This window comes from Belonocnema kinseyi, chromosome 7 (assembly GCF_010883055.1).
Source record: "Belonocnema kinseyi isolate 2016_QV_RU_SX_M_011 chromosome 7, B_treatae_v1, whole genome shotgun sequence".
Classification (NCBI taxonomy): Eukaryota; Metazoa; Arthropoda; class Insecta; order Hymenoptera; family Cynipidae; genus Belonocnema; species Belonocnema kinseyi.
The window spans coordinates 56,564,936-56,589,819 of NC_046663.1; the positions used below are offsets into that span (position 1 = coordinate 56,564,936).

General features: G+C 27.0%; 1 protein-coding gene across 1 annotated transcript in view; it reads right to left on the reverse strand.

Moving 5' to 3' along the window:
* The window catches only part of LOC117177185 (synaptotagmin-7), an 858,402-nt gene that overhangs the window by 790,563 nt on the left and 42,955 nt on the right, over positions 1 to 24,884 (reverse strand). Inside the window, exon 2 of the mRNA XM_033367709.1 lies at positions 24,367 to 24,484. The gene's annotated coding sequence lies outside the window, so the exon portion shown is untranslated. The remainder of the gene's footprint in view (positions 1 to 24,366; positions 24,485 to 24,884) is intronic.

Below are 24,884 nucleotides of genomic sequence, written 5' to 3' on the forward strand. Positions count from 1 at the left end.
AGAGCTCCAAGGAGATTATGTTGAAAAATAAAAAAAATTTACCCAAAAAAAATTGTTTTTATACTTCATTCTAAGGACTTATTGAACTACCCTCGTACATTTGCAACGATCATAGGCCAACTGCATAGCTGGCGCCGCCACGCAGCCACCGTCAACACCACAGTAACCCCCAGGAATAAAATTTATCTATCAAAAAGATAAAAACGTTGCATCACGTTTATCTAACGAAAGATAAAATTTATCTTAAAAAAATATAAAGTTTGTCTGACGTATGTAAATATTTATTTGGCATAGGTTATATGTCAGACGGCTGCGTCTATTTTCACAGAAAAAATATCCTTCATAAATTTAAAAATCCTCGCGATATTCAATTTTAAATATTCTCACTTTATTTCACAAATTTTAAACCCAAAAATCACTCACCTACACCTGCTGAATACACAGTCTGCACTTTGCTAAATTTATAACAAATAGTGTTTTTTTCAATTTTTGAAGTCTACAACAGGGTTGATAGAAAACTAAAGATTTGTTCAACGAAAGTAAGGGACTGAAGTTGTCTGAGTAAGAACACTCAGCCAACTTCAGTCCCTTACTTTTGTTGAACAAATCTTTAGTTTTCTATCGACCCTGATGTAGAGTTCAAAAATGGTAAAAAAACACTATTTGGTATAAACTAACCAAAGTGCAGACTGTGTATTCAGTCAGTGTCAGATAAACTTGCTCTTTTTTTCAGACAAATTTTATCCTTTTTTTAGATAAATTTTATCTTTCGTTAGATAAACTTGATGCAACGTTTTTATCTTTTTGAAAGATAAAATTTATTCCTGGGGTTTACTGTTGAAAATGTAGATTGTACATTGTACATTTTCAACTCAGAGTTCGAGGGGGCTGGCATCAAGTGCCCAATTAATGAAGCCTGCATAAACCTACCATAACCTACCAATATCGCTTTTAAATTTTTTGACAAAATTATATAAAGTGTTTATAAGAGATTTTTTTTTATATATTGGGAAGCTGATACTGTGTTTCATGTAATTGTTCGCATCTTTAAGACACATATCTCATTCATTAAAATTGATTTGCTGTGACTCTAAGAATCTTTACTTTCGAGTGTATTTCGTTCTCGAATTAACTTAACTATTTATTTATTTGTTTCTAATTTATTTTGGCATACAATTTTATATTTAAATAAAGCCCCCTTCACTTGTCTAACACCCCCTTCCGATTTCCAGGTCCGTACTTATAGACTCGACCATGTTATTAAAATACATAAACGTACGGACTGTCCGGATGAAATTAATATTACTGGAAGCCGATTGAAATTGAAAATAAAACTAAAATTAAAATTGAATTAAAATTGTATTTCAGCCCATATAGCTATTTTAATCATTATATTAATTTATGAATATTAATTATATTTTATAGTACTGTAAATTTTAACATATATTTTAATTTGTTAATTTTTATAAGTACCATTCAAAAATATTAAAAAAAATTATTCTCCTAATTTCTGCCAATACAGTGTGTTTTAATGATAAAATAACTTTGAAAATCTCGCATTTTTTTATCTTAACTAATATTTCAGAGCACGTTTCATAGAGTAGCAACTACCGACTTCTGCAGCAGGTTCCATAATTTCATTATATCTATAATAGAAACGTTATTATAGTTGAAGCACTCGAGTACAAGTTATTACAACTATCTCCTCTGTATTTGATATGAAAATTACATCAAATGAGCGTAGAATCTCAAAACCAGAAGTGATATAGTTTAAAGTTTGACGCGAAAAGAACAATTTCAAATAAGGGTATTTAGCAAAATTTCATTTTGAAATTTCAAGCAAATTCCCAGATCGAAATTAAACTTTATAAATGGGGTTTTCAAGGACCGCCATTGTCAGTTAAAATATTTTCAAATTATATTCGAAATCAGGAACGAAAAATAACTTCCTTATACCAAGTTTCAGCCAAATTCTAAGTAAAATCGAATATCGAATTAAACACAATAAGAAAATCCAACTATATTTTTGGGTAAAAGTTAATTTTGTGATTTAAAATTCTACTATTATATTATTCATTCGGAATTCAACTCATTTGGTTTAAAATTCTAGTATTTGGTTGAAAATCTATTTATTTTGTTAAAAATGCAACTATATTGTTAAAACGTCATCTTTTTATAACAAAAATTCAAGGACTTTGTTAAAAGTTCATTTTTTTAGTGAAAGGTTTCGTTGAAAATAAATTTTTTTAACTTACAATTAAACTATTCCATTTTTATGAGTAAGAATTTTTTGTGGGTCTTACGAAAAATAGAATGTATTTTTATAAACGAATTTCACAATATTTCGATTAACTTACAAACAGAAATGATGAATGTAAACAAAATATATCAAATTATTATAAAATAAACAAAACCAAGCTAAAAATTCAAGTTACTTTGGCACGCTTTCCTCATTTGCGGTTCCTTTAAATGACGCCTTTATTCTGCATTAATTAATTGACTGCCTTGTTTGTCGTTATCCAAAAACATTGTAAGGATTTTGTATTTTCCTTTAATTGAGATGTAGTTTCTCAAAAAAAAAGCCTCTTAAATTAAATATTCTTGTTTTTCACAAGAAAATAAGCATAGGTATTTTTATTTCTTTTACTTTTTTTTACAAATTTATTGGTAAATATATTTAAGAAGAGATCGTTATTTATATATTATTTATCTAGATTCTCTGAAAAATGCACGCAGTGATAGCCGAAACGTCAGAATTTGAAGAAACGAACTTTTCAGTATGTTCGTTTTATTCTTTTAATTAATGAAGACCGCGAGACTAACAAAAAATTCTTACTCATATTTACATTGACTGTCGAAGAAAGGATCTTTTTGGCTTACAAATTCAAGAATTTGGTAGAAAATGAAACGATTTGACTGAAATTTAAATTTTTTTTATGGAAAAATCATAATTTTCTGTTGAAATTTAAACTTTTTTGTGTATAATTTGTCTTTTTTTAAATTAAATAATTTGGTGGAAAACTCAGCTATTTTGTTCAAAATTCGTCTTTTTGGTAGAAAATTAATATTCTTGGTGCAAAATTGATCTTTTTCGCAAAAAATTTAACAGCTTTCTTTAAAATTACTTTTTTTAATTCTTTTTTTTTTTTGTTGAAAATTTAACTATTCCATGCTCGGTTAAGGCTTTTTCTATATATTGGATAGTAAATTAGTATTTTGTTTTTAGAACATTAAACTTATTGGTCGAAAATTCCCCAATTTTGATAAAAATGCGTTTCTTTTTGTCCAAAATTATTTTTTTTTAATTATAATCTTTATCTGAAAATGTAACCATTCAATTTCTAGTTAAAATTTATCCTATATATTGCATATGTTAAAAATTCTTTTTTTGGTAGAAAGTGTATGTCTTTTGTTTTAAAAAATGTCGCGTTTGCAAGGTAGCGAGTCTTTTTACCGTCTTTAGTGTTTACAACAGCTCATTTTCGATCGTAAAAGAAGTACTTTACGGCCTTGGCACACAATATACTAACAATTGCTTCATTTTGTTAAATTTTTAATTTACAAGTCAAATTTTTGGATTTCGATATAATTTAATAAAAAGACGAATTAGAAGCCAAATATTTTAAATAAATTTTCTGTAAAATGATATTCGGTCAGCCATTATTGGCACTGCCTAATGGCATTTGTTCAATATTATACAGACCCATTTAAAATAAACTGCTCGAAAGTCAAACATAATTTCCAGCATATTCAGTTTTCGAAATTGCTCTTTATTTTCTCTTGAGAGAAAATCCTCTTTTGAGTAATCCGTCCACTCTCTGATCCCTTCAAAGCTCAAACTCTAAAGTCTGACATTTGATGACGTAAGCCTTACACATAAATTACTCTTTAAAATGTCCAAAAACCCTTTTTACGCGGAGAAAATAGACTCGAAGTAATGTATACTTTGAAAGACTGGACCAGTGCCAATAAACACAGTGAAACTCTTCTATAGCGCCGGTTTCGGGGCTAGCGGTGGGTGGGAAGTAACTCATTATACCCTGATTCACTTGTTTGTTCACGCCTGAGTGCTTGCCTGATTGACAACCGTATACCCCGCGTGACCCGCGCAGCTCCTGTTACACCTAACCGCGGCGTTGCATCAATTCTTGGAAGAGCTATAGAAGGGAGGGCTATTGAAGAGTTTCACTGTACTTTTAAAATGTACTAAATAAATTGATGACGTTTGTGTGTGATTTTCGACTCGATTGGTCCAGGAGTTCGTGACTCAGCTTGTTTTTCTCCCGTGAGGATCACTACGTGACTAAAACCCTGAATAATAAATACATAAATTTACACAAGGTGTACCTATTTATATTCCATCCTTGAACGTTATATTTTATACTTGATTATCGGTAATCGACTAATCGTTCACACAGATGACATGTTCCAGCGCGAACTCATTTGCCTAAAGAATCCTGAACTTAAGATAAACACACCCAAGAACAACTTATCGATTTTATTCACTTATTTGTCTCACACTAAAAACTGTTCCTATCATTACTAGATATCTAATGGTCCACTAAGCCTTCCTATTATTTCTTATCACATTTATAATTTTTAGTTTCATCTTTCTCACCTAGAAAATGTATATCTTAGACTCAATAGTCATTTTCTTTGTTATTATCATAAATATATATACACTGCCGTGCAAAAGTTGTAGGCCACCTCTTTTTTATGACTCAACAAATTCTCTTAAATTTAATTATACCAGCGCTAAAAAAATTTCTCTTTAAAAGGTTGCTTTTTGGAGAAAAAAAAGTTGGAAAAATTTCAACATTATTTTTGGTGACAAAAATATTTTTGTAAAATATATGAAACATATAATCATGAACTTTCTATGTAATTTTCTCAAAACATATATTTATTTCACTTTTATTCTGATTTGCCTACAGATAAGATGTTTCTAAATGTTTCCAACTTTTTTTTTGCAGTTTCAAATTCTTGCAATTCAAAAAGAAAATGGTTGAGATTGATACTCACAATTGAAAAATGTTGACTTTTTCACCCTGGGCTTATTTTATACAGAATTTCAAAAACAATCAATCTTTTAAAGAAAATTGTTTGTAGCTCTGGTATAATTAAAATTAAGAGAATTTATTTAGTCATAAAAAAAGAAGTGGCTTACAACTTTTGCACAGCAGTATATGTATTGTTTCTATTTTTATTTCAAAAATGCAACGGATATTTTAGTTTGTTAATATGTTAATTCTGCCCATTTCAGATACATAATCTACTACTTTAATAAAATTAATTTGTTAAAGTTATTGCTTTCAATAAAAAACGCTTTAAATTATTGACCTTCTAAATGCTAACCAAATAGTTGGAATTTCTACTACAAAGGGTTATTTTTCAACAAAAAATGGAATATTTAAATTGTCGCTTAAAACCATTAATTTTCAAACAAGAAAAAATATTTTGTTAACAAAATAGTTAAACTTTTAAACAATGAGTTGAATTTTCAACTACAAGGATGAATCTTCAACAACAACAAAATTAGTCTCTAATAACGTAGTCCAACTTTCAATCAAGTAGTTGAATTTTCTACTAAAAGGGAGATAATTTTTTAATAAAAAATGCAATAGTTAAATGTATAGTTCAAAAAACTAATTTATAACCAAAAGGAAAAACGAATTTAAAAAAAACAGTTCAATTTTCAAGCAAAAAGATGAATATCCAAACAAGATATCCAAACAGATTATTATTTTCAACTGAACAATGGCACTTTTAACCAAAAAAGATGAAACTTTCTACCAAAAAAGATAAATTTACATCAAAGAGGTAAGTTTTTTTAACTAAAAAGTCGAATGCTAGCGAAGACACTTGACTTTTAATTTCGAAAAGATGAAATTTCAACAAAGAAGGTTATTTTCAACGCAAAGAGGTAAATTATCGATCGAATAAATGAATTTTCAACAACAAAATAAAATTTCTGAACTATAAAGTTGTGTTTATTATGGTCCAAATTTTATAACAAAAAAGATTAAACTGCAATTTTCATTTAAATAATTAAATTTTTAACAACATAATAAAATGTTTACCCAAAGAACATGAATTTTCAACCAAAAATGTAATAATAGACTGTTCAGTTTTAACCAATTTACTTTCAACCAAAAATAAATTTATTTTCTTTCTGGTTTCTATTAATTTAGTAAGCATTTGATAAAAATAAAAAAAATGAAAAAGAGGAGGATTCTTAAAAAGAGGGGAAAAACGGAATTTTGAAAAAATATTGCTTACTATAGATTTCAAACAAATTTTCCTCGAAAACATAATTCAAATTGTCTTAAGTAGCTGTACGGCAACCCTTAGAATATTCCAAGTTTTTAGCTAAGTTCAACAAGAAAAGAATACTTTTTGAAAAAATAATTTAAAATTATTGCGAATTCAGTAGAAAACTAGAAATACGATAGATTTCTGAGGCTTCAATTTAATGGACATACTTCAACTCTTCTCTTTATATATTTCTAGCAGAATTTTAAACACTCTAGACGGACTATTATTTTCAAGAGCTATGAAGAAAGTTGAACAAAAAATGAAAGGGTTAAATTTCTCAAATTCTCGGGTCAGTGGACTGGAATGTATTATTATCTGCATCAAGATTCGATTTCGATACGCCGAATGGTTCTTTCGGAAAAGTAGTACGGACTCTAGAATGGGATGGAAATGCTCAACACGCACTCGTAAGGTCTTTTATCGGTTCTTTATATGCCAATTTGCTGAGATGGGGTTATTTCACTACCCTGTATTATTTACATTTTTTAATGTACTCCTCGTATCAACAATGCACCATTCATTAATTAAATAACACTGAAAACATAACAATTCATTATTTGCATTTGTCACTGAAGTACTAAATAGATAAATTTCGAGAAAACAAATCTTTTTTCAACCAAGTAGTTGAATTTTGAACGAAAAAATACGAGTGTTCAACAAAAACTGGAATAGTTAAATTTTCAGTTGAAATAATTAATTTTATATCAAATAAATTCATTTTAAACTGCATTAGATCAATTTTAAACCAAAAAGATGTTTTTAACAAAAGAGTTTAACTTCCAAACAAGTTTTCTCACTTTCAACCAAAAATATCAATGAAGAAATAAAATGATAAATATTTAACTCAAATATGTACTTGAATTTTCAACTACACAGATCAATTTGAAAACAAGAATATTATTTTGCAATGGAGAAAATTAATTTTATACAAAAACAGACGATTTTCTATAAAATCCATAAATTTTCAACGAAACAGTTTAATTTTCAAGTGGAAAAGATCACTAATTAGCCAAATAATTGAATTTAAAATTTAAAAATATCAATTTGCAAAAAGAAAAATGGAGTAGATCAATTTCAGTTTGAAAAAAATTAATTTTTAACCAAATTAATAAATTTTTAACTAAAATGATGAATCTTCAACTGGAATAGTTTTATTTTGAATCAAAAAGATTAATTTTTCAACTAAGATTATGAATCTTTAACTTTAATATTTGGTTGATAACACATGCCAATAAGGGTAAAGTAACATAAAATGTGGTACATATACTTTTTCGAAGGATTTAAGTGCGCTGAATTCAAATCTGACTTCAAAATTGCCCCATCACGTCAGGTTTTCGAGATATTCTAACCTAAAAGTGTAAAAAAAAACACTGTTTTTCGGCATATTTGAGGTTATGTAATATAATTATTTTTTTCCCACAAAACTAGTAGAAGCACTTTGAAGTATAAGTCTTTCTTTTTCAAATGCTATTGAGTTTGCTTTAATATCTTTTTTTTTGCCATCGAGATATGCTAATATGACATTTGTGTCTAATCTATCTAATCGCATGCAAGCCAAAAACATACTACATGCTATCTCTTTCAGCGTACTTTTCTAAATTCGGCTATTTTAATCAAAATCCTTATATAAGCATTTTAGGCTTCCAAAAATAGTGCTTTCTACACGCCTAGGTTAAAATATCTCGAAAACATGACGCGATGGAGCAATTCTGAAGCCAGATTCGGATTCAACGCACTAAAATCCTTCGGAAAAGTAAAGTACACCAAATAGTAATACTTTCACACAAGAGATAATTTTCTATAAAAATTAGACACTTTAATTTATTTACCAAAAAATATGTCTTTTCATCAAAATAGCTGAATTGTCAATAGAATAATTCAATCTCTTACCATATGAGTAATACAATTTTTACCCCAATAAGATGAATTGTGAACCAAAAATATAATGACAGACTTATTAACGAAGATGAAATGAATTTCAATTTAAAAGATTGGCATTATTTTATTAGGTTCTATTAACTCAGATTTCATTAAAGCAAAAAGGGGGGGGGGGGGGCTTTTCGATTTTAAGAGAATAGGAGGAATTCTTTTAAAGAGGCGTAAAGGAAGGCACAGAGTAAAGACTTTGAAGTATAATATTGAATAGCATTTTCATACGATATATTACAATAAATTTCATGCATAAATTAATTAAATTTTTCAGGTTAAATTTTTAAATAAGGTGGATTAAAATTAATATCACTAAATTGGCCTTTTTCATTGCAAAGAAACTCCAGTGTGGTATGAATCAGTCAGTGGTATATTGCCTCAATTAAAATTACAATGAAAAGAAAAACTGAAGCCTTCTATGAGAAGTTTTCTGATTTAAAATCAAATATCAGTCTATGATCAGATTTCAGACTATAGATTTTTCCACGTTTGACGTTTGAGATGCAAAGAACTAAGTTCAGAACAAAAATGTCTTGACGAAAAAAGGCGTCTTTTTTATAAATATAAAAATTTGTTTTAAATCAACCAAATACTCCATTTAACAAAAGATTTAATTAAAATAACCAACAAATTTAGTCGGATCAACCAAATATCCTCATGTCCATATAATAAACATATTCTATGGTTGAACCAACCAAAGTTTTACTTATTCAGCCAAATCGTTTTCTGAAAGTAGCCACTTCACTGGAAAAGTATCCCAAATGGGTTTTTGTCAACTCTCTGGACAAATCCTCTATAAGTGAATAAAAACGACGGTGGATATGTTATTCTTCGAGTGAATGGTCAAAGCGATAAAAGAAAAAGGTGAAAACACGGACCGGATCAGATAGGGCGTTGGTATCCGATATTTCAGATAAGAAATGCGAGGAGGTCGTTTCCCCCTTTCGTAATGGTGTAACCAAGCACACGTTTGGGAGCAAAAAGGGAAATCGATTTTTCTCGGACGATATACGGTGGCTTCTGTCTCGGTACTCGTAGCTAACACTGCAGATGCTGCGTGTGGTAATGAACTACATGTCCTTTTGTCTAATAAAAGTGTATTTTGAGCTTCACTTGAACTTCAATTCCAAACTTATTCTTGAAAAGCTTTTATTATATTAAATTTATATTAAGGGCCCTTCGTCGTTACAGATCATCAAGCACAAAGCTTCGACTCCCCAGAGTAGCGTTACAGATGCAATTACCCCCAACCTCCTTTGGGTAATTTTTTGTTTCGACTTCATTTGATAAACGCCAAATGTACAAACATCTCAACAAACTTTACAGACCAAAATGCTCTCAGACAGGAGGAAAAACGGTGATATTCACGAAAAATAGGGGAACAATAGAGGAGTTAATTCTTTTGAATAAAATAAATGTATAAAATTAAATTTTTCTGAAAAAATATCTACTCACTTCGCTTAATTGAGAATAGAACTACAGAACCCCCGATTTCCGGTCGAGCGCTTTTCCAATGAAGCTATTAGAGAGATAGAAAGAAAAATCCTGTTTTAGAAATATATACTATCTCAAGCCAGTTATTACATTTATGATACGAGTAATTTAGAGGAATCTGTATTATCATCAGAGGTAGTTACCATCGGTCAGTGTAGATGTCACTGCACAATTTGTGTGATTAGAAATCAAAACTATCGATCAAGTTAACTCTTCAAATAACAGAAAATCCTTAACGCTATTTCTGACTCAATGGGGAATGAATGTTTTTAACTTTTTAAATTTAATTTTTCTAAGAAAAGGTCTACTCACTTCCCTCTCCGGGAATGGAATCACAGAACTTCAGAAAGATTTATTTTTAAAAAAAAATTTTTGTTATTTTTCATCCAATCAGAAATGACTTGAAGTGTCTTGTGTTATTTGAAGAATTAACTTGATTGATAGTTTAGATTTGTAATTTTAAGAATTATGAAATGACATCTCCACTGATCGATGATAACTACCTTTGATGATAATGCAGATTTCTTTAAATTATTAGTATTCTAAATCTAACACCTGGCTTGAGATAGGATATATTTCTAAAAAAGGATTTTTCTGGATCTCTCTAATAGCTTAATTGGAAAAGCGCATTGTGTAGATTTTCTCGCCGAAAAATTTAATTAAAAAAAATGTATTTTCCATCTAGTAAGGAATTACGTTAAGTCTATTTTTTGAAGATCTAATCTGATCAATAGTTTCGATTTCTAATTTCACGGATTGTGGAATGACATCTATACTTATTGATAGTAACGACCTCTGATGATAAAACAGCTTTCTTTAAAATGAATGTATAGATATTATATTGAATTCAATATGACTCATTAAAGATTTCAAGTCGAAATGTATTATATTTTGCACAAAATATTTGAAGTGTGAAAGAAAAAATATTGATTTTCTACCAAAAAAGACGAATTTCCAACCGTGTAGTTTCATTTTAAATCTTTAAAGTCGAATCGCCAACCAACTAGTTGAATTTTCGAACAAAAAAGAATCCCACCTTGTTAAGTTCTCCCCAGCCCAAAAATCACCAACATGTGTCAAATCTCCATGTCCAGGTCTCCTCAGCCCCAAAAATCGACTTTATGTCTATTTCCCCTGTTCAGTTCTTCCCAGCCCCGCAAATCACCGCTAAGTGTAAAAGCCCCTTGTACAGCTCCCGACAGCTTCCAAAATCATTCTTATGTACAATATCCCCTTGTATAGCTCTCCCCAACAAAAATCAACCCTAAGTGTCTAATCCCCTTGTCCCATTTTTCTCATCACAAAATAAAATAGGCAATTTTAAAATTTTGACTTTTATACACTGCCGTGCAAAAGTTTTAGGCCACCTCTTCTTTTATGGCTCAATAAACTCTCTTAATTTTAATTATACCAGACCTAAACAAATTTCTCTTTAAAATGTTGATTGTTTTGAAATTCTCTATAAAATAAGCCCAAGGTGAAGGCAATTTGTCTAGTTTTTAAGGAGATATTGCGAAAATTGTGTAAATTTAAATGTTTTCTTAAACTTACGAGTAATTACTTACGAGTATAAATTGTAAAAAATTGAAATTTACACTATTTTTGCAATGTCTACTTAAAATTAGACAAATTGGCTTCACCCTGAGCTTATTTTATACAGAATTTCGAAAACAATCAACCTGTTAAAGAGAATTTTGTTTAACTCTGGTATAATTAAAATTAAGAGAATTTATTCAGTCATAAAAAAAGAGATGGCCTAAAACTTTTGCACGGCAGTGTGGTTTAAATGATGTGGAATTTTTTAAAGATTGTAGTTAATATAATATATCTACCGTGATTTGAAAGAATAACGTTAACTGCAAATCGGATAAGTCACCTGAAAACACTTAACGGTAGCCGGCTCAAGGGACTTATCCAAAATGCAGTTAACGGTGTTCTTCCAAATCACGGCAGTTATCCTAACTACTATCCGTACACAAAATATAGATGCATATTTAACAAGAATACTTATATTTTGAACCAAAAAGTTAAATTTTTAAACAATAAACTTAATTTTCAAACAAAAATATTAATTTTCTACCAAAAAATACAATTTTTCAACAAAACACATGAATTTTTAGCGAAATACTTGAATTTTCAATTAATGAAGACAAATATTCAACCGAGTAGGTGAATTTAGAACAAACAAATTTCCACAGGATATGGAATATTCATATTTTTACATTTAAAAAATGAATTATTAACCTAACTGATGAATTTTCAACTAAAATGATGAATCTTTGACTGGGATATTTAAACTGACAAAAATAAAGTTCTCAACTAAAACAATGAATTTTAATTGAAATAGTTGAAATTTCAACCAAAAGAAAAATTAATTTCTCCTAAAAAAATTGTCAACCAAACCGGAAACAATTAAGTGTCAAGTTAAAAAAATCAAATATCAAGCAAGAAAGACGAATTTTCAACTGAAAATTGATTAATTTACTGTTTAGTCAAAAATTAATGTGTGCCCTAAGAGATGAAATTTTAACTAAAATTTTGGAATATTCCACTGGAATAATAGTGAAATTTTCATTTTAAAGACATAAATTTTCAATAAAAAAGAAATTGATTTTAAACAAAATGTTAAAATTTTCCGCAAAAAACTCCTTTTCATTCAAAGAAAACAAACGAGTTTTCAATGAAATAGCTCATTTTTTCAACGAAAGAAATAAATTATTAATAAAAATGATGAATCTGCAACCAAAAAAAAATTAATTTTCAAACAAGGAAATGAATTTTCAAAGAAAAAGATTAATTTCTGCACAAAAAACTGCTTTTTGGACAAAATACGTAAATTTTGAACTAGAAAAGATCAATTGTCAAACAAAAATCTATCATTTAAATTTTCAGTTAAATAAATTAATTTTTAAACAAACTGATAAATTTTAACTAAACTTTTTAGATGTTTTTAAAATGAATATCTTTTTAACTGACACGAATTTTTCCTAAAATTTTGAGAAAAAAAAATTAAATTAGAAAAATTACCCTTAAATCTTCCATATTTTTTAAAACATTTTGTAGAAATCAACCGAAATGTTTTGAAACCATTATATATTTTCTTTAATATTCGTTTTTTAATGAAAAAAATATTAAACAATGGTATAAATCTTTTCAAATTTCAGAATATTGTTTTAATAATTCATAAACCATTTAAAACTTTAAATCTTTGAAAATTATTAGATTTAGGACATTTTTTATTTTCGTGAAACATTTTTAAATCTTTAAAAAAACATAAAAATTTGTATTTCCAAATATTCAAAAATATACATTTTTTTCGAACTTTTTAAAAATGTTGTCATGTTTTAAATTTATGTTGAATCATTTGCAAATTTTTAAATGTCTTTTAAACTTGATCTGTTTTTTTTTAATAAAACTTTGCAATCTTGCTAATTGGAAAATTTGGCTTTGAAATTGTCGACACTGTGTTTCGAAATTTTAGGAAATAATTTCAAAAGTTTTGAAATTGTTGGAAATTTTCTCTTCTAATTTATTTTTTTAAATAAAAAATCAGTTTAGATTTTCGCAGGAATTTTAAGAGATTTTTTCATTATTTTGAAACATTTAGAAATTCTAAAAAAAAAGGTTTATTTTTACTAGAAATCTTCCAAAACCTTACATTATATTTTGCATATCAATGTACTGGGCAACTTCGTACTATTCACTATTGTTATTGAATATATTATAATTTATATAACCTTACATTTCTTATAAACCTGAAGTTTTCAGACTTTTTATTTTAAACGGGAAAAAGAACCGTTGGCTTCATCCCATCATGAACGCGGGTTTCCCGATAATAATAGTTTCAAACTGTTTCGAGTAACTTCGAGATGGTTTGAGAATTAATCGAAAATGGCATCATGCACTTTTTAATAATTTGACAGAATGCACAAATATTATATTTAAGACACTTTACAACATTATTTCAAATTATATTACCATGTGAATTCACCAGATTGTATTTCACATTTATGTAATTAAAACACAAGTTTGAGTCAAAATTATTATCGGCATATGCTTTTCATAGAAATTCATAACGTTATCAACTATTCAATTATAATATTGAATATAAATGCAGAATAAACATTTTATTGAGAAATCGCACTAAAGTGCAGGTGCCTACGATGTAACCTCTGATATTATACATTATTCTAGCAAATGCCCCTAAATATGTTCATAATCTAGATCCCATTTACTATTTCATGTGATGAATCATATTACCGTATACGTATCACAGTTCACCTGAGCGTGCTTAAATACATAAAGCGTTCTCGAATAACAATGCTTATAGTACACTCAATCCTATTTTATCAATCAGCTTTAATTAAAAATAATTAATTAATTAAAGTAATATTTATCTGATATTGAGCTATTATTTTATTATTCTATTTATGTTATATTATACTATATTATATATAATAAATTATATTATATTTTATATTATATTTTATTTATTATAATAATGAGCTATTCAATAAAAATAAATAAATTCTTGAAATATTGATGAAAAGTTATATTTCGAGCATTGAAATTTTAAATGTGGCTACCTTCTACCATAGCCTGAAAACGAGGAGAAATAATGGATTTGGAATAAAAATACAAATTGGCATACGTATTGAGCAAAGTTAAAAATTCTAATTTAAGACAAGGCTAAGAAAAATCTTAGTTTGGAACTGTTTTAGGATTAATTAGTATGCAACTGTTTTATGAAGGATTGCACACTAGCTCATTAATTTGCGATCAATACAAAGAAGATCAGAGCTTTCGCAGTCCAGAATCAACGAATTTCATGGTGCTAACTTGTTAATATATCAAGTTATTAAAATTTTTAAAAATTCGTGCTTTATACATTTTTTTTATAAAGGAAACAGAAGGAATTCTCCAAATATATTACAATTTTGTTCCTTTTCTCAAGAAACTTTGGATAATTTTAATGAAATTGTTTTACTAATATACCTGTAAATAGTTGATTTCTGAGTGATACTTTAAAATACAGCCGTTCTCTGCGTTATTTTTGCGGCTAACGTATTTTTGGGTTCTTTGGTTTTGAAAATGTATGTTCTCACGGTATATTGGAATTTTTCAACTTTTCGGTTTCTAGTCAATTTTGAGGAGTGAACACACGGTCTGCAGTGTCAAAATCAAGAATTTACTGTTCATAATCCTATACAGGATCTGTTTCTTCACTAAAAAGTTGTATAGCTTGAAATTTTGCAATCTATTCTTGTGTTCAATAGTGTTCAATAGTGAATAATGATAAATAATTATTGTAAACAAATTCTTGACTTAGAAGCTTAAATTTTGAAAACAATTTTGTATATATAAAATTGGTTAAATTGATTGATAGATCAATTTATACTATCAGCTTATCACCATACCTTAACAATTTCTATTGTTATTGAAGATTTTTTTTCAATTATTCAATTTTGGTTTTTATTTTTATGACACACTTCACCTTCCCATTGGAACAAAATGAAACTATTTGATAAATAATTATCAATTTCGAAATATTAAAAAAAAATTCGATTGGTTATATCAAATATATTCAAAAAATGTCCTAGTCGCATGTTTTTTCGTTAAAAAAAGTTATTTTTTGGCTTTAACCTTCTTTGAAATAAGCTTACATTGATATTATACCAAGATATTTTACTGCTTATTAAATTAACAATTGTTACAAACAAATCATAAAATATATGTGCAGCTATAACAGTTTTCTACATAAATAAATTATTTTCCTGAATAAATGTTTGGAATACGTAGATATTGATATTTTAACAAATTAGTTAAGAAAAAATATATAAATGTCATTTATAATAATAAATACGAACTGTTTTCCGTTCCAAAATTTTCCGTAATACAATTCCCTGTTCAAGCTTGTTCAGAGCTAACGTTACGTAAAATTCCGTCATACTCGTCCTAGCGCTACACTTGATCGATTTGTTTTACGAAAAATTGCGTAATAATAATCAGTGCCTAACATCAAGTTTAAAAAAATGCTTTAATTGAACGTTTTTCCCAGGAAAAATTTCTTCTTCAGTCAATCTTGTTGGAAAGAAAGTAATATTAATATTTAGTCGAGATGTTGTGGGAATTAGAAAAAACCTATAATTTGTATAAACAAATAATTGAACAAATATTCACTGCAATAGCAGTGTCATCTGTCAGTAGCGTAACTGCAAGAGTTATCTGATTTGGCATTCATAAGGCAGACATCGGAAAAAATCTAATTGAATCTGATCCAGAAATTGCATAATTAATAAGACAATTCAAATTGCAACGTGACTGAGTTGAATTAAACAGTACTAATATTTCTCGATACTTAGAACATAAAAAACTGCTACGATATCAATATCTAGTTGTTCTTAAATAATAAGAATAAAAAAATCATTTATTCATACATACAGGATTATTACCTTTGCGTATTATTTCATGCGTTCAATGTCATAAAATTTTTAGTAATAACTGTTTCATTATTCCGATTGATACAAAATCATTACACTAATTTGTAATGAATAACGCAATATATGATTACAGTGCGAATTTTGATTACATGAGTAGATAAATCCTCACAAAGTCGGAAAAAATTTAGATTGTTGAACGCAAATTTCTGCCAATTGTCGAATATCGGACTCAGTTATGTCTCCCACTTTTCCCTGGACTTTTCAGATTAAAGTTTATGAAAAATATAAATATTTTCTTTAAAATTAAAATAATAATTTTTATATTTCCAATTACATTTAAATTAATGAAATATTGTCTTGAAATTACCACTTTCAATAAATAAATACTTGAAAACTTATCATGTGGGGTGGAGAAGTTGTAAAAAATGTGGTTTTTGGTGGTAGATGGAGGATAAAGGTGTCAACTGTGTTACAGAAAAATAGTCTTTTGACTTAAAAGTTTAAGAAGTGGGACATTTTTTTTTATTTCCTAACTGGCAAATCTTTATTTGTTTAAATTTTTTTCTAGTTGAAAAATTCATAATTTTAGTAAAAAATTCATCTCTTTGGTTAAAAAATGTACTTTTTTTTTTAATTCTTTTTTTTCGGAAATAAATAAATTTGTTGTGCGAAAAAGTAACTTGGCTACTTTTTGTTTAAATTCGAATCTCTTATAGAAAATTAATCTTTATGATTGAAAATTAGTTTCCTTATTTTTACAATGCATCTCTTGGAAGCATCTACATTCGTTGAAATTTCAAATATTACATTTTCTATCGAAAATCCATATTTGCAGGTTAAAAATTCCACTACTTTGTTGAAAATTTATATACTGGTTCGAAAATTCAACTCTGGTGAAAAACTTGAATATTTTGTTTAAAATCTTTTCTTTTTGTTTTAAGATGTCCACCACTGCGTTTTCATTGAGAATTCTTTTTTTTTAATGCAGCCCTTTTTTGTTGAAGATTAATCTTTTTTGTTTGAAAATATGGCCATTCAGTTTAAAATTGATATTTGTAGGTTGAAAATTTAACTTTTTAGTTAAAAGTTAAACTGTTCAGTTGTAAATTCAAATCTTTCATTCCAAAGTCAAATTTTTAACAAAACCGTTTACACTGAAAATGAAAAAGTTTAATTTTCACTTTAAACAAATGAACGAGTTTGCAACCAAATGGTTACTTTTTCATCCAAAAACATAAAATTTTAACAAAATAGTTAAACTTTTAAATAAGTAGATAAATTTTCAACCAAAAACTAAAAAATATGATTATTTTAAAACAACAGCTTAATTGAACAAAAAAATGCATTTCAAAAAAAAATTTTAATTTTTAACCAGAGATAAATTTTTAACTAAAATAATTAATCTTTTAGCCAAAAAAATTAATTTTGTAAAAGGTCGTTTAACCTTAAAGCAATTAGAGAAAGGAGCAACAAAAAAATTAATTTTCAACCAAAGAAAGAATTTTCAACAAAACAATTAAATTTTCAACTAAAATGATAAATCTTCAACCCAAAAAATATACATTTTTACTCAATTAGTTTAACATTTAACCAAGTAGTCGAATGCAAACAAAGAAAAAAACAAATTTTAAGCAAAATATTTGAGTCCTCAACAAAGGAGCTTCAACAAAAGACAATTCACAACTGAATTATTGAACATTTTCAACAACAATTTCATAAAAAACTCTTCCGTTATAGTTTAAAAATTAAGTTATTTGTTGAAAATTCGTCTTTTTTGTAAAACATTCATCTTATTGGTTATAAATTAATCTTTTGAACATAGAATTTTTTTGTGACGAAAAAATAGTTCTCTTAAAATTTAAACTAAAAACAACACAATTCCCTTTCTGATCGATTCAGCGACTTGAAGTGCAGAATCTGCCTAATTTTAAATGGATTCAATCTTCTTTAATATAATCTTTATAACACTGTTTTTTGTTTGAAGATTAATTTTTTTCACAGAAAATTCAACTATGACATTTTTGGTAGAAAATTAATTTTTTTAATTCAAGTGTAATCTTTTTTAGTTAAAAATATAACTAATTGTTTAAAAGTTTAAGGATTCTTTTAAAAATTCTTTTTTTTCGAAATTAATTTATTGAAGTGAAAATTGAAGTTTTTATTTTTGATTAAAAATTTACTGATATTTTTTAATTGCAATCTGTTTTGGTAGAGAACTTAGCTTTTTTTTATTGCACTTCTTTAAGTTAAAAATTATTTTTTCAACTAAAAACTTAACTATCCCATTTTTCGTGGAATATTAAGTTCATAATTGAAGCTTCATCTGGTTCGGTTTAAAACGAAAAATTCAACTATAATCATATATTTGTTTGAAATTTTCTAGATTTTGTAAAAAATTCGTAATTTTTTGTAGAAAAGTAATATTCTTGGTTGAAAATTAATATTTTTCATTAAAGATTCAGTTATTCAAAAAAAAACCCTTTACAGTTTGTCAGAAACTAATTTCTTAAAAAGAAATTTCGATTCTACTATTTTTGGTTGAAAATTGGTATTTTAAATTGAAAATTGACCTTTTTTACTTAATAATTCAATTTTTTTAATTTTTCTTGTTTTAGTACAAAATTAATCCTTTTGGTTTAAAATCGACCTTTTTGCGTTAAAATTGAACTATTTAGAAAAAAATTTATCTATTTTGATACAGTATTTAGAAATTCAGAATTTTGTTGAAAATTCGTCATTTTTGGTAGAAAAATAAAATTCTTACGGAAACGTTGGTATTGCAATTTTATATATTTTTTATTTTTATTTTGAATGTTATTTTATTGTAATTGGACGATAATAAAAATAAAAAAGACGAAGGAAAGAAGAAGAGAGGGAAGGGGATGTGATTAGCTGCCTTCTCATTTTTCTTTCCTCTTTTTTCCAGATTACAATAGAATTTTTTTCTTTTTGTTTATTCGTTGTGGTCGAAATTTGGTCGTTGGATTCCTATTTTTTAACAGAAGTTTTCATCAGAAAAATGATATTTAAAAAATGGATCTTTTTTGTTAAAAATATAATTTTTTTAAACTGGCTTTTTTAACAGGTAAATTAATCTCCGTGGTTGAAAATTCATCTTCTTTATTGAGGGTTTAATTTTTTTGTTTTAAAAATTCCTTCATAGTTGGTCAAAAATTAATTTATGTAAAATAAAATTGGACTATATCATGTTTGGCAGAGAATTGATATTTGAAATTAAAAATTGATCTTTTTAAGTCAAAAATTCAACCATCTGTTTGAAAATGCACATATTTCAATGAAAATCCGTGTTTTTGGTAGGAAATTAGTCTTCTTGGTTGAAAATTGATCTTTATGATTAAGAACAAAACTATTAAGTTGCACATTCCTTTTTTTTTAAATTAAATTCTTTAACTAAAAATTTAACTACCCCACTTACGGTAAAACATTGAAATTTTGAATTACAAATTGATATTATTGTGTTAAAAAATCAATTATTTGTTTGAAACATTATCTTTTTTATATAAAATTAATCTTCTTGTTTGAAAATTCATCTGTTTGTTTGAAACTTCAACTATGTATTATCAAGTTTGTCTATTTTATTAAATTTAAAGTAATTTGTTGAAAATTTAATTGTTTGTTGTTAAATATTAATTCTTTTAACTAAAAAGGAATATTCCTATTCCTGGTTCTATGTATATTCATATATTAAATAAAAAATTTTTAAAAAATTTATCCTTTTTAGTTGAAAACTCCAATATTTGTTTGAAAGTTGATCTTCTTGATTAAAGATTTAACTATTTTATTAAAAATTTAACTGCACAACTTTAGGATGAAAAAGAATATTTATGATTGAAAATTAATTTTTTTAGTTGAAAACTCGTCTTTTTGGTAGAAAATTAATTTTCTTTGTTAAAATCTTACCTTCTTTATTGAGGATTCAACTATTTTCTTGATTTTTTTTGTTTATTAAAAATTAATGCCTTTAAGGAAAATTTGTATTATGTCATCGTTGCTTGAAAACTAATCGCCTTTGTGGAGAATTAATTTTATAGATAAAAAATTAATAAATTAATAAATTAAATTTAAAAAAATTCTTTAATAGAAAATTAATCTTTGTGATTGAAAATTCATCTTTTTTGATAAAACTTCTATTGTTTGATTCTGCTAAATAATGTGTAGAACCTTCCTGATTTTAAGTGAATTATATTTTGTTTAAACATTTTTTATAATATTGTTCTTGCATTGAAAATTAATTTAGTTGAAAATTCTATTATTTGCTTTAGAAAATTTTTTAAATAGAAAATTAATCTTTGTGTTTGAAAATTCGTCTTTTTTGTTAAAACTTTTACTATTTGGTGTCAAGTTCATCTGTTTTAATTAAAATTTGAAATAATCTGTGAAAAAATTCATTTTTTGACTGACTATTAACTTTTATAAACTAAAAACTGAATTATTCTATTTTTGTTTAAAATTTGATATTTTTTAATGAAACTTCATCTTTCTAGTTAAAAATTATTTTATGGGTGAAAAATTAATCTATTTTTTACTATTCTTAACATAGATGTCCAAATTCGATTTTTTTGTCTTAGATCGGAAAAAACGTTGTCTATAATTTACTATAAAACAATTTTAATCGCTGAGCGATTCTGCTATATAATGTGTAGAACCTGCCTAATTTTAAGTGAATTCTATCTTATTTTAAATACTTTTTATATTACTGTACTTGGATTAAAAATTAATTTAGTTGAAAATTCTATTATTTGTTAACAATTTTTTTAAATAGAAAATTAATCTTTGTGATTGAAAATTCATCTTTTTTGTCAAAACTTTTAATATTTGGTGTCAAATTCGCCGGTCTTGGTTAAAATTTTAAATAAACTGTAGAAAATTTCCTTTTTTTCGATTGAATATTAACTTTTATATACTAAAAACTGCATTATTCTATTTTTGTTTAAAATTTGACATTTTTTATTGAAAATTGATCTTTTTTAGTTAAAAATAGAATTATTTGTTTGAAGATTCCCGTATTTTGTTGAAAATTTATGTTTTTTGTTAGAAATATAAAATTTCTCCCTTGAAAATTCATCTTTTTAATTTAGAATTCACCTATTTTTTCTAAGTTCCTTTTTAGTTGGTCAAAAAATAATTTCTCGCCGGCCATTGGGTGATAATGACAGTACCCGTACATCCCTATAGTATGTGTCTGTTGTTAAAGGTTTTCAAAATTGTGTTTTTATGAAATAAAGATTGAGTATTTGGCGAAATTGTCGGCAAATATGAATACCCGATACATCCATAAAACTGAACATAATTCATTCAATCCCACATTTCTTAAGCCATATATTATTTACAAGCATATAAAACATTGGAAGCCTATATATTTTATGCAGCTGTTTTGTGGTAAAGGTGAAGATTCTGATATTGAGTAAAGTTAGTGTGACATTGGTGTATTTTTAGTTATAAGTTAATGTTTTAGTTATTATTTGCATTCAATATAAACATTAACATTAATTATTATTCCTGTGATGCATGGAATTTTTTATAAAATTTCATTGTTGATAAAAATGCGGTATGCAACTTATTGAGATTTTGAGGTTAATATTACATTTTACAATTCAAGAGTGAACTGCTCGCAGTTAAAAAAATGTATCAAAAAGACGTAGTATGAAAACATAAAAACCTATTTTTTATTTTAATCCGGATTAAAATAGTTTCTGTTTTTCACCAAAAATTTATAAATTTGAATAAAATTTTTGTGAAATTTTTATGCAAAATTTCACTAATTTTCATAATGTTTCAAACACGGAGTATTTTTGTTCGTATTAAGAAAAATGAGTAAAAGCTTAACTTTCGTAAAGTTTTTATAGTACATTTTCGTAACTTTTCATGGCAAAAAATCATATTTTATAGATTTTTGAAGAAATAGGAATGATTAACATTAAAGTGGCAAAAATTGTCTAATTCTGCGATCAGCAGTTGGCTCTTGTATCCTAAAATTGATTTCTAACCTCAAAATCTCAAAAAATTGTTATCGCATTTTACACCAGCAATAGACTTTGATAACAAAACTTATAACAAATACCATGCTTCTTAGGAATATTACTTAATGTTAATGTTTATATTAATAACCAATAATAGATTAAACATTAACTTATAATCAGGGTATAATCTAACGGGCAGCTCTGACCAAAAGGGCAGTTCTAAAAAAAAATGGTCAGTTCTAAAACTTGATTATGGGCAGTGCAAAAATACATTTCAAAAGTTGATAGAGGGAGAAAAGAGAGAAAAATTCGCGCACAGGAAGACAAGAATTACTTAAAAATCAAAGACAAGGAAACAAGGAATTTTTCAAAAATTAACCCAATCATATTTTACATTATTTATCTGTATTTATATACTCATATATATCAAGACAACTTCAATATTCTTTTCTTTTATTATTATTTTTCATAAAATTTAAGAATTGAAAATACTTAATGCAATCTATTATTAACTAATTACGAAATTTACAAAATTATTGTAAATTATACAAATAACAATGTTTTTTTTCAAAATTTAAAAGACTTGAGACATAGACAGAGTCAGCGGTTTATTTTTAAAAACATCTTTTCTTCAAAGGAGGCTCATTAATACATTTATCGTTGTCCTCATCATTGTTCTTTTCAGATTGTTTAAAAATACCGTGATAGACACAACGATGTTGTTCAAATTTAAACGATATTTTAGCACATAACGGCCATAAAAAGTGATTAAGTGATTGATTACGGCTAAAATTTGTTCTAAGGATGTACTACAAACACTACCATGCACAGAAAAATCGGATTTTCAAATCCTTTTTCTTTTTTTTTTTAGTTTTCGTATAATAGGGATTCGGTCAGTTCTAAATGAGGCTTAGATTATACCCTGCTTATAATTAAAAATATACTTACCCTACCGATAGAAATCTCAGAGTATATGCTAAAGATTATCAAGGCTCTGAGAAGCTCTGAGAAATTCTCCGCAGACACTTATGTAGATATATTTAATGGTCCAAATAGCTCCTTTAAATGCTTTGAACGCTTTAAAATGCCCTTTACAAAATTGAAATAAAAATACGATCATAAATAAAAAGCAGAGAGGCTTCAATTGAAATAAGAATTCGATCATAAATCACAAGCAGAGGTCCTGCATTGCAGCGGTTGATTCGTATTATCGACTTTGAATTTCGATTCGATTATTGCTCCCAACAGTGATCCAAGAATACCTGCGCATGCTTGAACTGTGCGGCGCTCATGGGCTCTAGTTCGCCTACGTATTTAAAAATCAAGTGCAGACGCGCAGTGTAGCCAATGAACGTCACTCACATCCAAGCAAGCGCAGATCAAGGCAGCTTCTGTTGGGATCATTAACTTCAAGAAAACACGTGTAACGTTCCATTACTGTCGAACTACTCTTAACTCCACGGATGCCTCTGTCGCACGCGTGTAGCTATCAAAGAACGAACAATCGTGACAATTTTAAAAATATTTTCCAATGCTGTCTAACCCACTAACGCCTCGTGTCACACGCAATATAGCAATGAAATCGAGTATTAGGACAATCGAAATCGACCATATCGTTTAGAGATTTTAAATTAAGGATTGCATAAAGTTTTAAATAATTTTTAAGTTATTAAGGCCATGAGCAATGAAACTGGTTCCCTGAAATATTTGCCTAAATTAATCATTCTTAACAAAATATTAAATCTCTTTCCAATAATTTACATAGTGCAAAATGTTTAATTTTGTTAAGGAAAATTTAAAATTACTCGCCTCTAATGAGCGTTGTTTGTAAAAACAACTTGAAGTTCGTTATTTAATAGCTTATAAAAACTTATTGAAATAATTGAACTTGTATTCATGAGAGCTTAAAATATTGAATTTATTTTTCTTTCGACATTTTCTTAATTTCCATTATTACCGACTTCATTGTTTTTACAGAGAGTGAATCAAAATTATAATTATTAATTAATGTATTCAATTTTGCAAGAATTCAAATGATGAATACCTGTATTGAAAATACCTACTTTAAAAAATGGTGACCATCGGATTTCGTTTAACTTTAAGAATCCGTAAATAATTGTTTGAAATAACTGTTTAAAAATAATGATTAAGTTAAAAATAATTTCATCATAGTTATTAAATAAGGGAATTTGTTAAAATTAACTTACGTATGATTCAGGCGTCCGGCGCAATAATCTTCAGCATTTGAGGTGATGTTGTAGTGGTGGGATCACCCAGTTGTGTGTTTGATCAAAGTTCACATGGCCTTCAGGTAAAACGATTCACCTGTAATAATATACATATACAAATCAGAAAAACATTAATTAATTAATTGGAAAATCCCTATTGGCAATCATTTCTATAAAAAAATTAAAAAGAATCAATTTTGTTATAAATGTCATATATGTTATAAAAAATGGATTTAAAACATTATTTTTTATGTAGCTGGAAAAACACAGTTTTTTTTAAGTGCAGATAATTTTTTTCGAAAATTTAAGATCCGGCTGTTTGATGAATCTCAATTACTCTCAAAACTGATAATAGCAGTAAAAAAACTTGCTATTATTTCAAATTTTTAAATTAAACAATTGGAGTATTATGTTTGATTTAAAAAAAAATGCTACACAACAGATACAGAAGTTGACTATTGGGCTAGTTCACGAATAAATGAACCATAATCGTTCCA